Raw genomic sequence first — 16,236 nt, 5'->3', positions numbered from 1 at the left:
ATGACAAATGACCGATCAAAATGACCAAAATGATCAAAAGGACAAAAAAGACCAAAATGACCATAATGACCAAAATGACTAAAATTACCAAAATGACCGAAATGACCAAAATGACCAAAATGACCGAAATGACCGAAATGACCAAAATGATCAAATTGACCGAAATTTACAAAATGACTAAAATGACCAAAATGAGCTAAATGACAAAAATGACCAAAATGACCATAATGACCAAAATGACCGAAATGACCAAAATGACCCAAAATTACCAAAATGACCAAAATGACCAAAATGACCGAAATTACCAAAATGACCGAAATTACCAAAATGACCGAAATGACCAAAATGACCGAAATTACCAAAATAACCATAATTACCGAAATTACCAAATGTCCAAAATGACCAAAATCACCGAAATGACCGAAATGACCGAAATGGCCAAAATGACTGAATTGTTAAAAATGACCGAAATTACCAAAATGACCAAAATGAGCAAATTGACCATAATGACGAAATGATCAAAATGACCAAAATGACCTAAATGACCTAAATGACCGAAATAATCAAAATGACCAAAATGATCAAAAGGACAAAAAAGACCAAAATGACCATAATGACCAAAATGACTAAAATTACCAAAATGACCGAAATGACCAAAATGACCAAAATGACCAAAATGAGCAAATTGACTTAAATGACCAAAATGACCAAAATGATCAAAATGACCTAAATGACCGAAATAATCAAAATGATCAAAATGATCAAAAGGACCAAAATGACCAATATGACTAAAATTACCAAAATGACCGAAATGACCGAAATGACCGAAATGGCCAAAATGACCATAATGACCATAATGACCAAAATGACCCAAAATTACCAAAATGACCATAATGACCAAAATGACCAAAATGACCAATATGACCAAAATGACTAAAATGACCAAAATGATCAAATTGACCGAAATTTCCAAAATGACCAAAATGACCAAAATGAGCTAAATGACCAAAATGACCGAAATGACCAAAATGACCAAAATTACCGAAATGGCCAAAATGACTAAAATGACCAAAATGAGCTAAATGACCAAAATGACCCAAAATTACCAAAATGACCAAAATGACCATAATGACCAAAATGATCAAAATGTCCAAAATGACCAAAATGACCAAAATGACCAAAATGACCAAAATGACCAAAATGACCAAAATGACCAAAATGACCAAAATGACCAAAATGACCAAAATGACCTAAATGACCTAAATGACCAAAATGACCAAAATGACCAAAATGACCAAAATGACCGAAATTACCGAAATGATCGAAATGATCAAAATGACCAAAATGACTTAAATTACCAAAATGACCGAAATGACCAAAATGACCGAAATGACCAAAATGACAAAAATGACCAAAATGACAAAAATTACCAAAATGACCGAAATTACCGAAATTACCAAATGTCCAAAATGACCGAAATGACCAAAATGATCAAAATGACCGAAATTGCCCAAATTACGAAAAAATACAATTGATTAAAATGACCAAAGTGACAAAAAATCCAAAATTAACACTGACAAAGATACAGCAAAACTAAATTCATTTCGTACTCATGGAATCATTCCTGTCCAGTTGCGAATGTCCACTTCCTAATCCTAAATCAAAACGGGGATCGATTACAGCCAGACGATCATTAACGTTTTTCCTGTCCAGCCAGCACCTTTGTGTGCGCAGCATGACTTTTAATGAGTTCCTTCTGACTTGATGGTATGTTGCAAACCCACATGAAATAAAGCACCCCCGTTATGGCACTCCACGGGACACCATGGAGTGATGACGTCACATTTTCTCAGGTTCATTCCGATTATGATTGTTATGTCATGGGGAAATTATGCCGTTTGTATTGATAGTTTGAAAAGTAAAACATTAAGTAAAAAATTTCTTAATGCAACTTACACTTTCTAATCCATGCTCATAAATGCATTTAAAAACAAATCTATGTCATCTCAGTGAGACCTAATTTCAGCTTCAAACTGCTGATGCAGCACAAAAAAGAAACGTTTAGGAAATTCCAACGAAAGGACTCTTTTTTCTTCACCTTCCCGTAAACGCCTTCCAACCAGCACAGCTCGAAGCAACTCATGCGAATGTTCTAGCCGGGCGTCCTTTTTTTACAAGTTTGCTACTTCACTTTCACCTCTAGTCACTCTATCATGTAGATTTTTTCTGTTTGAGGATTTGGAGTAGCGAAGCACGGTGGGTTTGAATCTCTGTTTCCCCAAAAAAAAACAAATCCTTGATCTATTCATAAATTTCTAACCTTGTAACCAATCTAAACTGCACGAACTTAATTTAAAAAAAAAAACAACTTTTTGGCAAATTTTCAAACCACAGGAATGCACCACCGTGTGTATTTTGTGCGACAAACCATCCATCAGCTGTGTGTTAAACGAGAGCTTGTATTCGCATCGTAGCATGATACCCTTACCTGGGGACATCACACACAGTTTGGCGGAAAAAAAGAAAATCCTCGACTTCGTACCGCCTCGCAAACAGACGATAGTTGGCATCGTCGTGCCACGTAGATGGTGGAAATTTTGGTTTTTCACGGATATAATAGTCCATTATTTTCGTTTAAGAACGTTTTATGTCAAAAATTCTAGTAGTCTGTTGTTTTATTGCTGTTATTATGATTTTTCAAAAAAGTGTTTTTTTTGCAAAAATCGACGAAAATTGCCATTTATCGGACCACCCTAACACGGCGTAGGTCACCCTAATGGCCAAACAAAAAAATACGGGTCTAATTATTTCGGCCAAGGAACCCCCAGAAACAAATTTGAGCCCGATCGGAGAACTTTTTTTTCGAATCGTGCTGTTTTCGTGGGGAATTGCTGTATTTGTGTATTCAGGCTCACATCAAAAGTTTTGTGTTGTATTTTTAATTTGACCTTTAGACGTTTTGTCCATTCGACTTTTTGTCCACTTTCGACCTTTTGTCCATTCGACCTTTTGTCAAACATTCTTTTTTAAATTTCTGATAAATTGATTATGTATATTTTTTTTTGTTAATGAGCAATTTCAGCTCAAATCAGGAATTTTTCTGGTACTTTTGTTCCCGACCCTCTCCGATTTCAATGAAACTTTTTAGACATGTTATCCTAGGCCTATAAAAGCCATTTTTGTGTATATGGAGCCAGTTGCACTCGATAATAACATTTGAGAAGGGCGTAAGTAATTTAAATATTTTTGTATTTTGTAATTTAAATATTGCTGTATCTCGAAGCCGTTGCATCGTATCAAAAAGTGGTCAAAGACAAAGTTGTAGGAAATTAGACGAGCTTTTAAAAAAAAATACACTGAACGAAAAATGCACGCCAATTCTTTGAGATATTTCAATTTATAAGTTTAAAAGTAAAATTTTATGGTGATGTCACGATTTTTTTCGTTCAAAATTTTTGTGAAAATAGCCTAAAATGTGACAAAAAGACTCAGGAAAAATGCAGGATGGTATGTCTCCCCAAAAAAAAAAATAGAAAAATCATTTACTAAAACTGTTTTTTAAAAAGTGGTCTAAACGTCAAAATTTTCGAAACCCGATAGTGGAAATCGATTCCCCATACAATTTTACATTAAAGTCTCCATATTGACCATTATCCTATGTGCAATCCTTGTGAAGATACAGCGGTTTTAAAAATAAAAATGTAAAAAAATAGGTTTTTAAGTGGTTTTTAGAAATTTCTATATGACAGACTTGATTTTTCAGCCTCGTAAATTTCCCATAAGTTTACCTTTGACAGCTTTTTAATTTGACTCGTTTGAATATTTACGTAAGTTTATTTATTATCCAGTTTTCTACCACACTGAAAAAAATATTCTATTTCCAGATATGAGCAATGTAATTAAGCTTATATCTGTAAGCCTAACATTCAATTGAAATGCTGTCAAAGGTAAACTTATGGGAAATTGGACGAGCTTTCCGGTAAAAATATTTACGAGACTTCTGTTATATAGAAATTTCAAAAAAACACTTAAAAACCTATTTTTTTTCATTTTTTTTAAACCGCTTTATCTTCACAAGGATTGGACATTGGACAATGGTCAATATGGAGACTTTAATGTAACATTGTCTGGGGAATCGATTTCCACTATCGGGTTTCGAAAATTTTGACGTTTAGACCACTTTAAAAAAAAAACTGTTTTAGTAAATGATTTTTCTATTTTTTTAGGGGAGCAATTCTCTACCAAAACCGGAAATGGATTTTATTTGTATTTTTTGATTTGGCTCAAACTTTGTGGGGGCCTTCCCTATACCCAAATATGCTATTTTGTGTCATTGGTTCACCCATACAAGTCTCCATACAATGTTGGCAGCTGTCCATACAAAAATGGTATGTAAATATTCAAACAGCTGTAACTTTTGAGTGAATTTTTTGATCAATTTGGTGTCTTCGGCAAAGTTGTAGGTATTGTTGAGGACTTTTGAGAAAAAATAGATGTGTGTGTGTGTGTGTGTGCAACCAACCAAACGGGACCACGCGGTCGCTTCTTACAAATTGAGTTGTTTCCATGTATTTTCAGATCTACATTCTATACATGCAAATAACTCGCATAGGCATTTGGAAGGTGTTAGCTCTGCCGAGCTTCGGTGACCCATTAGGGTGTAATATGAAAATCGATTTTCCAGCACAGCAATTTATCAGTTCCTTTTGGGGTCCTAAACAACTCCCCAAAGTAAGAGAACGATTGGTTCAGTCCTCACATTGCGCAAAGCGATTCAATTTTCCATATAAATTTGTATGGGAAAAACCATTTTTTTGGATTTTGATATTTATAAAATCCACGTTTCACACTGTACTAAAACCGGATTCATATTCGGATGCTCTGAAATGTGCTCTACAACTTTCCCGAAGAGAGTATGGTGCTAGCTTGTCGCTGAAAGAAGATACAGCGTCCTCAAAACTCGTCTAAAACGTGATTTTCGAGCAAAAAACACGTTTTAGACGAGTTTTGAACACGCTGTATCTTTTTTAAAGAGCAAGTTAACACCATACTCTCTTCGGGAAAGTTGTAGAGCACCTTTTAGAGCATCCGAATATGAATCCGGTTTTAGTACAGTGTGAAACGTGGATTTTATAAATATCAAAATCCAAAAAAATGGTTTTTCCCATACAAATTTATATGGAAAATTGAATCGCTTTGCGCAATGTGAGGACTAAACCAATCGTTCCCAAACTTTGGGGAGTTGTTTAGGACCCCAAAAGGAATTGAAAAATTGCTGTGCTCGCTAAATTTGGACAACTTTATTTTTTTCCATATAACCATATTACACCCTAGTGACCCATTTCTACGCTGGCTAGCCGAGCGCGAGGTCCCTCAGCTTGAGTCGACAAGCCCCGCCCTGAAGAACGTTTGCATCAATCGGATTCAAACGTTATTTAGAACTTCCGAACCCTTGCCAAATGGACAAGGACTCAGCGCGTATATAGTAACAGTAACAGTATTTCTAATTCCAATCATAGCCTACCAGGTCGCGATGGCCTAGTGGTTAGCATTTTTGCTTACCAATCCAAAGGACGGGGGATCGAACCTCGACTCGAGCGACTTTGGTTTTTCGTTCATGTTCATGTTCAGCGGCTTAAAGAAAAAGAAACACGAAAATTGAAGTTTTCTAAGTCTCACCCAAACAGCCCACCATTTTCTAATGACGATATCTCAGCAATTAATGGTCCGATTTTCAATGTTATAATATGAAACAATCGATCTATTCGAAAAAAATATTTTGAAAATTTTAAAATCAAGACTAACATTTTAAAAGGGCCAAACATTGAATATTACGCCCATTTAAAATGCTAGTCTTGATTTAAAAATTTTCATAATATTTTTTTCGAAAAGATCGGAAAATTTCACGAATGTTTCATATATTAACATTGAAAATCGGACCATTAGTTGTTGAGATATCGTCATAAGAAAATGGTGAGCTGTTTGGGTGAGACTTGGAAAACTTCAATTTTCGTGTTTCTTTTTCTTTAAGCCGCTGTATTTCAGCAACCAGAGGTCCAATCTTCAATGTCTCTTAGACAATTTTATAGCAAATTTTCTGAACTTTAAAAAAAATATTTTTAGAGATGGTCACTCATGGTCACTATTTTTAAAAATTGAAAAACTGCAAATATTTCGCTAAAATCAAACTTTCGGTGGCTATATCTAGAAAACGGAGCCCTTTATCTAAAAATATGGCTCAAAAGTTGCGGATTTTTGTCCCCTAAAACATATCAAAAAATCTCGAAAATCAAAAAACACGTATTTTGGGAAATTGAGTTTTAGTGAAAAAAAAGTTGATAAAAAAATCCTCAAATTTTTTTTCCGTGTATCTATTTTTTTCTCAATAGTCCTCAACAATACCTACAACTTTGCCGAAGACACCAAAATGATCAGAAAATTCACTCAAAAGTTACAGCTGTTTGAATATTTACATACCATTTTTGTATGGACAGCTGCCAAAATTGTATGGAGACTTGTATGGTACCAATGACACAAAATAGCTTATTTGGTTATAGGGAAGGCCCCCACAAAGTTTGAGTCAAATCAAAAAATACAAAAAATGAAAATGGTCGAAATCGGCCGATTTCGTAGAGTGTTGCTCAGGGGAGACAAACCATCCTGCATTTTTCCTGAGTCTTTTTTTCACATTTTAGGCTATTTTCACAAAAATTTTGAACGAAAAAAAAATCGTGACGTCACCTTTAAATTTAACTTTTAAACTTAAAAATTGAAATATCTCATAGAATTCGCGTGCATTTTTCTTTCAGTGTATATTTTTCAAAAAGCTCCTCGAATTTCCTACAACTTTGTCTTTGACCACTTTTTGATACGATGCAACGGCTTCGAGATACAGCAATATTTAAATTACAAAATACAAAAAAAATGAAATTATTTACGCCCTTCTCAAATGTCTTTAACGAGTGCAACTTGCTCCATATACACAAAAATGGCTTTTATAGGCCTAGGACAACATGTCTAAAAAGTTTCATTGAAAATCGGAGAGGGTCGGGAACAAAAGTACCAGAAAGATTCCTGATTTAAGCTGGAATTGCTCTTATATTTGATTAAAAATCATGTTCAATTTTCAGTTCTATTCTTTAGATTTTCTCAAATTTTTCCGGGATTTTTTAATTTGTATTTTTTTATTTGGATAAAACTTTGTCTATACATTTCCTATGTCCGGAGAAGCTGTTTTTCCATGCAAATCTCGTTTAAAATTTGTGGGATGGTCATACAAAGGAAGTACGTTAATATACACGCAACCGAGATCGGGGGAAAATCGAGAGGAAACCCTCCCAACTCGAGTGGGAAATGTTTCCATGCACGGACAGGCGAGAACTTTCGCTCAAATCGCGCGAGGGAAAACCGCAAGAAATATTTCACCCTTTTTCAACCACTGCAGCACTTACACACACATACCTTGTCGCTTGTATTGGTGCATTTGGTTGTTTTTTTGTTTGTCAATGTATTAGTGGAGGCAACTTTTTGTGTTTGTATTAGTGGGTTCTCTCGGTTCCCCAAAATGGCTCCCTTTCAAAAATATTAAGAACACAAGACGAGTTTTCATCACACCATAATTTATTTCGAATAATTTCTTACACTAAAACACTTCCTTTTTCTGGTCCCTGGAGCGGATCAGCCACGGAATGAGAATCGCCTTGGCCGCTTGACGCTGCGTTATCGAGGCTTGGTTACGTTATCAACTCCTCCCGAGCAGCAGTGAAGCAGTGATTTTTCTGCAAAAAAAAAAAACACAGATTTATTCAAAAAACATCACTTGACACCTGTTTATATGTTTTCCTACCTGTTTCGAAGAAACAAAATAAATTTCTGGAGATCCTCGTTGAAAATCAGTTCCAGTTGGAACTGGCAGACGGCAACTAATCAGGGCCATATGTGCCTTCCGCTGGCCAGCGGCCAACGTATCAGAAGCCGTGTTCATTACTTTTCACTTCACTTTATTTTTTAGGAAAAATTATCAGTTAAATTTTTTATCTCAATGCTCTAAATTCCAAAAAAACAAGCTAACAAAACTTTGCAACCTGTTTGCTGCGTAGAAAAAGGGAACACAATGAAACGTCAGTGAGATGAGAGCAGACGTCAACCGTTGCCGTTGCAAGGTTTTTGAACTTTAAAGGTGTGATAGATTTTTAATTAAAATTAAACTTTGAATAATTGAAAAAAAATTGTGTTATTGAAAATATGGAGATGGCAATACGGCATGGACAAAGTTCTGTGAAATTTAAAACAGGATTAAACTGTTAAAAGAATTTTATGTCACTGTCTGAAACTGATAACATAACAAGCATCCCGTAAACTTTTTTTTTTATAATAACGCAAATTGGCCATACCTCTCATTACCTAAATTTTGGGTCAAGTATTACTGTTCTTTCAGCACCGGATTAGAATAATAAGTATTGTATTTGTTTGTAAAATTGTAAAATTGTAAAATTGTAAAATTGTAAAATTGTAAAATTTGATACTTATTTACAAAGTAGTAAAGGAAAAAGGTTGTGATGTCGGCAAGCTCTTGGCACTAACTCTTCCCCTAGGAACGGAAAACAGAGTCGGCTTACCAAATGTGTCGGAGGATTACGCGGATTAAATAAATGAAGATTTTGTGGGAAATATCAAGGGATGGGTTTTATTAAAGACAACTAAAGAAAAATACGGAATTAAGACTAAATTTATTAAAAACTATGGAAACTACTGTGTGTGTGATGTGGGGGGATATTTGGGCTATTGTGGGTGTTGCTGGGGTTCTGGAACTGCTGCGGTACGTACCGTTGATGCACTGCTTCTTCTCCTACTTCTGCTTCGGCTTCGGTTGGCTCGGGTCCTTGGTGGGCTAGCACCACTCGGATGGCCACGCTCGCTTCAGCGCCGCGCACGGAACATCGACCAGTGCTCTTGGGTGGCAATGGCGGCCGTGGAAAACCGCGGGCTGGCTTGAGCGATGGCGGACGGATGGCGCGTACTGACCAGCAATGGCGTAGGCTGGTGTCGAGGTTTACGGTGTCTTCCTTCGTTGACTCGATCGGGCGGACCACGGGATCACCGTAACGGTCGTTCCGAGAAGGGTCTCCTTGATAATTAGGGCTTCAGCCCGAGAGAAACGCTCCTTTACGGGTTATGGATCCGTAGATCCAGAGCGGGAGGTCCTTTTACGATTAGGTGCATGTACTGGCTCCTCCGCACTTACTGTACATGGACCGACCCGTGCGAGTGTGAGGCGCGTACGCTTTGTGGACGAAATCAAAAGGTCCTGAACGAACAGCAGGGTGATGCGGGAATCCTTCTTCCGTCTTCTGCTGGCTCACTTTTAAAAACTTTCACTAAAGCACTCAACTTTCTCGCACGAACACCGGGATTGAAATGCCCGATTCACGGCGGTCAAACCTGCCTCAAAGGATCCGTCATCGGTCTCCTCAACCGTCATCCCCCAATACCGCCAACATCGTAGAAGCTTGCCCTTAAGTTGCACCCACTGGATACCCCCCTTGCACCCACTGAGCCCTTTCTTAAGAGACAATATTCTGTTGTGTTTGTTGACGGGGGACTACGCTATACAATATTGGTGTTTCCCTATAGCTCGTAACCCAAAACATTGAACATTTACCACAAAGAACATAAAATAATAAATAAATAAATTAACATATTAAAAATACTAGGGATCTTGTAACTGAACGGTTACAAATTGTAAAATTGTAAAATTGTAAAATTGTAAAATTGTAAAATTGTAAAATTGTAAAATTGTAAAATTGTAAAATTGTAAAATTGTAAAATTGTAAAATTGTAAAATTGTAAAATTGTAAAATTGTAAAATTGTAAAATTGTAAAATTGTAAAATTGTAAAATTGTAAAATTGTAAAATTGTAAAATTGTAAAATTGTAAAATTGTAAAATTGTAAAATTGTAAAATTGTAAAATTGTAAAATTGTAAAATTGTAAAATTGTAAAATTGTAAAATTGTAAAATTGTAAAATTGTAAAATTGTAAAATTGTAAAATTGTAAAATTGTAAAATTGTAAAATTGTAAAATTGTAAAATTGTAAAATTGTAAAATTGTAAAATTGTAAAATTGTAAAATTGTAAAATTGTAAAATTGTAAAATTGTAAAATTGTAAAATTGTAAAATTGTAAAATTGTAAAATTGTAAAATTGTAAAATTGTAAAATTGTAAAATTGTAAAATTGTAAAATTGTAAAATTGTAAAATTGTAAAATTGTAAAATTGTAAAATTGTAAAATTGTAAAATTGTAAAATTGTAAAATTGTAAAATTGTAAAATTGTAAAATTGTAAAATTGTAAAATTGTAAAATTGTAAAATTGTAAAATTGTAAAATTGTAAAATTGTAAAATTGTAAAATTGTAAAATTGTAAAATTGTAAAATTGTAAAATTAAAAAATTGTAAAATTGTAAAATTGTAAAATTGTAAAATTGTAAAATTGTATAATTGTAAAATTGTAAAATTGTAAAATTGTAAAATTGTAAAATTGTAAAATTGTAAAATTGTAAAATTGTAAAATTGTAAAATTGTAAAATTGTCAAATTGTCAAATTGTCAAATTGTCAAATTGTCAAATTGTCAAATTGTCAAATTGTCAAATTGTCAAATTGTCAAATTGTCAAATTGTCAAATTGTCAAATTGTCAAATTGTCAAATTGTCAAATGGTCAAATTGTCAAATCGTCAAATTGTCAAATTGTCAAATCGTCAAGTTGTCAAATTGTCAAATTGTCAAATTGTCAAATTGTCAAATTGTCAAATTGTCAAATTGTCAAATTGTCAAATTGTCAAATTGTCAAATTGTCAAATTGTCAAATTGTCAAATTGTCAAATTGTCAAATTGTCAAATTGTCAAATTGTCAAATTGTCAAATTGTCAAATTGTCAAATTGTCAAATTGTCAAATTGTCAAATTGTCAAATTGTCAAATTGTCAAATTGTCAAATTGTCAAATTGTCAAATTGTCAAATTGTCAAATTGTCAAATTGTCAAATTGTCAAATTGTCAAATTGTCAAATTGTCAAATTGTCAAATTGTCAAATTGTCAAATTGTCAAATTGTCAAATTGTCAAATTGTCAAATTGTCAAATTGTCAAATTGTCAAATTGTCAAATTGTCAAATTGTCAAATTGTCATATTGTAAAATTGTCAAATTGTCAAATTGTCAAATTGTCAAATTGTCAAATTGTCAAATTGTCACATTGTCATTTTGACATTTTGACATTTTGACATTTTGACATTTTGACATTTTGACATTTTGACATTTTGACATTTTGACATTTTGACATTTTGACATTTTGACATTTTGACATTTTGACATTTTGACATTTTGACATTTTGACATCTTGACACTTGACATTTGACATCTTGACATTTGACATTTTGACATTTGACATTTGACATTTGACATTTGACATTTTGACATTTTGACATTTGACATTTGACATCTTGACATTTGACATTTTGACATTTGACATTTGACATTTTGACATTTTGACATTTGACATTTTGACATTTGACATTTGACATTTGACATTTTGACATTTGACATTTGACATCTTGACATTTTGACATTTGACATTTGACATCTTGACATTTTGACATTTGACATTTTGACATTTTGACATTTTGACATTTGACATTTTGACATTTGACATTTGACATTTGACATTTTGACATTTTGACATTTGACATTTGACATTTTGACATTTGACATTTTGACATTTTGACATTTGACATTTTGACATTTTGACATTTTGACATTTGACATTTTGACATTTTGACATTTTGACATTTTGACATTTTGACATTTGACATTTTGACATTTTGACATTTTGACATTTTGACATTTTGACATTTTGACATTTTGACATTTTGACATTTTGACATTTTGACATTTTGACATTTTGACATTTTGACATTTTGACATTTTGACATTTTGACATTTTGACATTTTGACATTTTGACATTTTGACATTTTGACATTTTGACATCTTGTCAAACAATTAAAGGAAACAGTAAGTTTTTCAATTGTTCAATCTGTTTGAGTCATGTCACTCCTGCACCACACTGCTAAGTGAACTTGTGCTGATCGGCCATACAAATTAAGCACGCATACTTGTGTACAGAACTGACGTGTGAGATATATCTGCCCTTCGAGTGTTTACGTTTTTGGTCAATGAAATTGAAACATTTCGACAATTTCCTGTGATGGTGTGCGTAAATCTTTGAGACCATTCAAATCGGGAGGGATTTCCACGCGTTTTCAGCGTTGTCTCACACAACTCAAATTGAGAGGGCCGCCCTCACGGATTTCTCGTTTGCGTGTATGAAAATCTTTAACTTGAGATATCTTCGGCTAAGTTGTTGATTATAATTGGAACTATTTAGAAAACAAGTTTCACTATAAAAAAAATTACAGATTTCTTTATTTCACTTTTTTCCACTAAAAGTTGAATAAGTTGTTTTTTTTTGTTGAGTTTTTTGGGACTTTGAATGATATCTTTTGGGCTATAGCGCATGTTGTTGCAAAATCTGGTTCCAGAGATATGTTTTAGATTATACTAATTAGATTTTCAAGTGACATTATCTCGAAAAGTGTTCGGTTTTTAATGTAAGAAATCAAACTTTAAATTGTCTAGTCTTTAAATTTTTAAATTTGGTCAAAAATATGAAATGGGGAGATTATCTATTGTAGACCTTTTCAAAAGTCATGTTCAATTTTTAAATTTATCATTGTGGATTTAGTTGATATCTCGATTTTCAAGCATCTTCTTACGGTCGTGAATAGGCCTACGAGTGCCCAATTGATGTGAAGAAGTTAAATTTAGGGAAAAATTATGGCTGACCATTTCTATCTGAAAGCACTTCTTCAACATCCAAAATAAATTCTTGCCAAATTTTTTATTATGTTGGTAAAATAGTATTTTTCTTTTAAAGTTTACATTTTTATTATATGATCATCCCTAGTGAGGAGGGAGAGTTCTTGACATTCTGACCTGCTTCGACGGTCGTTTCCAACGACAATGTCCAGTAAGGAAATGACTGTACAATTTTATTTTATAACTAGTTTTTTTTATATATATATTTTGGTATATATTTTGGTCCGTTTTTCGACATTTTCATAAAAAAAACACAATTTCTCAAAAATGCTTATCTTCGGAACCGGAATCATAACTTTTCCAAAAAATGAGGATCAAGAATATATTTATTCTAATTACATTTTATTACTTAATTTTTTGCATTTTCTTATCAAATCTTGCAAATTCAGGCTATATACAAGTTTTGGTTTTGCTGGCCTCAGATCGTGAAGGACGTGAAACTTTGTAGAAAATTGTATTTTCTTGAACTCTATACACATAACTGTAATAATGTTTTTTCTCCCTCGTCTAAGAAAACAACTAAAATTCTGAAAAAAAATCATGGTTTACAAATTGCAATTGCAAATCGCACCAATTTTTTTTAATAATATATATTTAAGACTCGAGCTTAAAATTGTATTTTTTCGTGATTAAATAAAGATCTTTGGGTACTCTGAAAATTGTATTGCTGAAAAATCATCAATTTGTTACACCATTTTGGATTATTCCCTGAGTCCTACCTCTTGACACGGCCAGCGCCGTTACTGACCAAAATTCCAACTTTGCTCAGCAACGGAAAATCTTCCACGCCCGTTCAAGTGTTCCTCCCAGCGAATCTTACCCGAACGACCATCAGAACGGTTCTGACAGCACAGTCGTCGTTTGCTGGTCGGCACCCCCAGACAGTCAGTACAGCGGACTAGCGCATGCATGAAAGTGAATCATTACACGAAGCTCCCATATCGTCGCCGTCGTCGTCGTCATTCTCGCTGGTCTGGGCGGTCGGTCTGGGCTCTTCACTCCGCGTTCGACCGGTGCTCGGGATGTTTGCGTTTGGTCAGTGTTCGGGAATCGCGTAAAAGACGGTGCTGTCTCGTCGTGGTCAGCTGTTTGTTTTATGTCGAGTGTCCTTTTTTGGCGGATTTTTTTTTTCTTGGTGTGCTGGATTTTTTTCCCGTTTTGTTTACCAACTGGCCGGTGCTGAAATATCTCTCTTTTGGGAGTTCAAAGTTGGTGCCACGAAGATTTTACACGGTACGATGAGGATGGATGGTTGTTTCTGCACTCACATTAGGATTCATATGCGGCTTTGGATCTGAAATTGTTCACCAAGAGCGATTAAATGTGTCACGAGGGCGTCAGTGAGAGATTTCAACCCAGTGCTAGTGGGGAAAAACACACACATCATCATCAAGAATATTACTATACAGCAGTTTTAGAACCGTGCAGTTTGCTGTGAGTGATGTCGCTGAGATTTCTCGTGATGATACAATAGTATGGTGCAATAGTGTTACACGTCGAAAACCACAACCAATCGTCGAGATTGTTTGTCTATTGTGTCCAACGCGGTCAGAAGAGAACCAGGCCGTGTGTGTCACACCACGATCCCGAAGGCGATTAATCATCGCAGCAGAGCTGGCTTGTACCGAGGATAATGACGAGGCTAGACTGTGCTGTGATGTGTTGTGATGCCCGCGGTAGCCAGTTGTGTTAGAATACAGAACGCAACATTTACAAACAACAGCAGAGCGGGTTGATGTAATCCAGTTGTGCAAGTTGTGTTGTTATTTTTAAACCTAATTTGAGTAATGTGGTTGTTCAATTGTGTTTACTGGTTCGACGAGTCTCCATACAATTATGACAGTTGTCCATACAAAAGGCTACACAAATATTCATAACCGGTATCAAAAACAATTAAATTCACTATAACTATTTTTGAAATCCTGAGAACTCCCGGGCTACCGCGATATTTTTTTAAATATATTATGTTTTTTTTAAATACAGTCCAAACTTGATTATTCGAAGGCCTTGGCAGAATTACACTTTGGATAATCGATCACAAAAAAAAAAATTCTTCGTTGTATTATTTTCGATTGTTGAGCTTAAGTACAGGGTTGCCACATTTGATTCTGTATTTTTGAGGGTCAAAAATCTGTATATCTGTATCAGGGGGACGAAAATCTGTATTTGGAATCTGTATTGACATTTTTCAACAATTTTTCAAAAAACAAAATATTTAAAATTGTTTTTTAATGCATAAAAATGCTCTACAATCTAAAATTTAATGTTTGGGCTCATCGAGCAATTGAAAAAAAAAATATTTAAAGAATTAAAATTATTTGATTTTAATAAAAAATAGGGAAAATCTGTATATCTGTATGTTTTTCTTAAAATCTGTATTTCTTTATATACAGATTCTGTATGACCTCATCACCTCAAAAATCTGTAAAATACAGATAAATCTGTATTTGTGGCAACCCTGCTTAAGTACGACTCCAAAACAACTCGTAATTTAGAATTTTTAAATTCAAGATAGCGGCCAAAATGGCGGTGATGAAATATCGTAAAAAAATAAGAGCGCCAAAGTAAGAAATTTTTTTTTCTCATGATTCGACTATCCGAAGTCCTAACAAACCTTCGGATAATCGAGTCTTCTGATAATCAAGTCTGGAGTGTACATAAAAACCATTTTTCAACACATTTCGTCGCTTGTGTGCTATCTTGTGACCAAATCGGTATTTTTTCTTAAATTTTAATTTTTGTATTTTTTAATCCGACTGAAACTTTTTTGGTGCCTTCGGTATGCCCAAAGAAGCCATTTTGCATCATTGTCCATATAATTTTCCCTACAAATTTGGCAGCTAGCCATGCAAAAATGATGTATGAAGATTCAAAAATCTGTATCTTTTGAATGAATTCAAAAGAACATCAATTTTCCTGTTTTTAAACCATTGCATGGCAATATCTCAGCAACTAAGGGTCGTTTCAACAAAGTTCAAAAATGCAAAATATAGAGAATTTTCTCAGCTTTTCAAACATATTTTTTGAGGAGTGGGCAAACATGTGCACTAATTTAAAAAAATAAAAAAACTGCGACTATTTTCAAAAAAGTCACCTAAAAATGGATTTAACATGAAAACGGTGCACTTTGATTTTACATTGAAAAATGAAGTTGAAAAATTTTTCGACCAATTTTTCGATTTTTTTAAAAAATCAGTATTGAGTCAAAAATTCATCACAAAAAAAATCACAACCTGGAAATTTCTGAAAAGTTGGCATTTGAGGACACTAAAACATATCAAAAAATAAAAAAAAATAAAAAAAGT

At 34.0% G+C, this 16,236-nt stretch overlaps 1 protein-coding gene and 1 long non-coding RNA gene across 6 annotated transcripts in view; one reads left to right on the top strand and one right to left on the bottom strand.

Moving 5' to 3' along the window:
* Window positions 1-16,236, top strand: part of LOC119769553 (putative cyclin-dependent serine/threonine-protein kinase DDB_G0272797/DDB_G0274007) — a 66,482-nt gene that overhangs the window by 17,814 nt on the left and 32,432 nt on the right. For 3 of the 5 annotated variants that reach the window (XM_038262428.1, XM_038262427.1, XM_038262425.1), the window contains exon 1: window positions 13,796-14,164. The exons of 1 other annotated variant lie outside the window; for it this stretch is intronic. The gene's annotated coding sequence lies outside the window, so the exon portion shown is untranslated. Of the gene's footprint in view, window positions 1-13,795; window positions 14,165-16,236 lie in introns of those variants that run through there. One more of the 5 variants, XM_038262430.1, reaches the window with a different exon arrangement.
* LOC119769554 lies at window positions 7,603-8,180 on the bottom strand. Its single transcript, XR_005278420.1, has 2 exons — window positions 7,847-8,180; window positions 7,603-7,778 (listed from the first exon to the last, which is right to left on the bottom strand). It is a non-coding gene; the product is annotated as an uncharacterized LOC119769554 (long non-coding RNA).

This window comes from Culex quinquefasciatus, chromosome 3 (genome assembly GCF_015732765.1).
Source record: "Culex quinquefasciatus strain JHB chromosome 3, VPISU_Cqui_1.0_pri_paternal, whole genome shotgun sequence".
NCBI classification, from domain to species: domain Eukaryota; kingdom Metazoa; phylum Arthropoda; class Insecta; order Diptera; family Culicidae; genus Culex; species Culex quinquefasciatus.
This window is presented reverse-complemented; position numbering and strand designations above follow the sequence as displayed.